The sequence below is a fragment of the Lissotriton helveticus genome, chromosome 5_1 (assembly GCF_964261635.1).
Source record: "Lissotriton helveticus chromosome 5_1, aLisHel1.1, whole genome shotgun sequence".
Lineage (NCBI taxonomy): Eukaryota > Metazoa > Chordata > Amphibia > Caudata > Salamandridae > Lissotriton > Lissotriton helveticus.
The window spans coordinates 1,922,034,451-1,922,035,867 of record NC_136065.1 but is presented as its reverse complement, the minus strand read 5'-3'; the positions used below and the strand labels follow the sequence as shown (position 1 = coordinate 1,922,035,867).

At 40.7% G+C, this 1,417-nt stretch overlaps 1 non-coding gene across 1 annotated transcript; it reads right to left on the bottom strand.

Moving 5' to 3' along the window:
- Positions 1–239: 239 nt before the first annotated feature.
- TRNASTOP-UCA (transfer RNA opal suppressor (anticodon UCA)) lies at positions 240–324 on the bottom strand. Its single transcript has one exon. It is a non-coding gene; the product is annotated as a tRNA-Sec (tRNA).
- Positions 325–1,417: the final 1,093 nt, after the last annotated feature.

Sequence of the window (1,417 nt, the reverse complement as noted above, 5' to 3'; positions counted from 1 at the left end):
GCCCAGATGAATCGCCCCTCAGAGGGCTGGCTACTATTTAACTAGTAATTCTCTCGGTTACTCTTTGATCTTAAATGGTGACGTGGCCTTGAAAACACAGAAGAAAACACGTGTCGGCAGGGCTGCTGAAAATTTAGTTACCAAATATTGTCTGCTACAAGTTGTGAACATGAAAAGAATTGACAAAAAAACATGTATTGGTTACCCTGACAATGGGCGGCCCATCACAAAAGCTGCCTCGCCCAGAAGGTGGAATTGAACCACTCTGTCGCTAGACTTCTACAGGTTTGAAGCCTGCACCCCAGACCACTGAGGTTCATCCGCGAAAAGAAACAGTGTAGCAAAACAGGTATATATATCACAAGAATACATACCCTTTTACAGGTAGGGTGTGAGCCAAAATGTGTAATCCGCCTAGCTATCAATGTCCACTTTTTATTGAAGTTCTGGGCTCAGCTCTATTTTTGATTTGTCTTTATTTTCATGCACTGTTTTAGTCAAAAGTTCAGAATATGAACCTTTAATTGTATGCAAAACAGAGACAGGCTTTCTGGGTAAACAAGACTTGCTGCCAGACTTTCTTATAATGTGGACAAAGTTAGGATAAATCATTGCTAATGTCAGCGTTAACAACAATAGAAGAGGACAGGCCGTACTGATTTGAGTTTACAGAACACAGAATAAACAGACATTCTTAAAGCCTTACTCTGTTCTCTCTCTCTCTGACTCCTTGAACGGAAAGAGCAAGACACCACAACATGATTGTATAAAGGAAAGCCGAAAACACCACAATATGACTTGAGTAAAGGAAAGCCAAGACACCACAACATGACTTGTGTAAAGGAAAGCCAAAACACCACAACATGACTTGAGTAAAGGAAAGCCAAGACATCGCAACATGACCTGTGTAAAGGAAAGCCAAAACACCACAACATGACTTGAGTAAAGTAAAGTCAAGACACCACAGCATGACTTGTGTAAAGGAAAGCCAAAACACTACAACATGACTTGAGTAAAGGAAAGCCAAGACACCACAACATGACTTGTGCAAAGGAAAGTCAAAACACCACAACATGACTTGAGTAAAGGAAAGCCAAGACATCGCAACATGACTTGTGTAAAGGAAAGCCCAAGGCACCACAACATGAATTGTGTAAAAGAAAGCCAAGACACCACTACATGAATTGTGTAAACGAAAGCCAAGACACCACAACATGAATTGTGTAAAAGGAAGATCAAGAAAACACAACATGACTCATGTAAAGGAAAGCCAAGACACCACAACATGAATTGTGTAATGAAAAGTCCAAGATACCACAACATAACTCATGGAAAGCTGAAGACACCACAACATGGCTCGTGTAAATGAAAAGTCCAAGACAACAAAACATGACTCGTGTAAAGGTAAGGCCAAGAC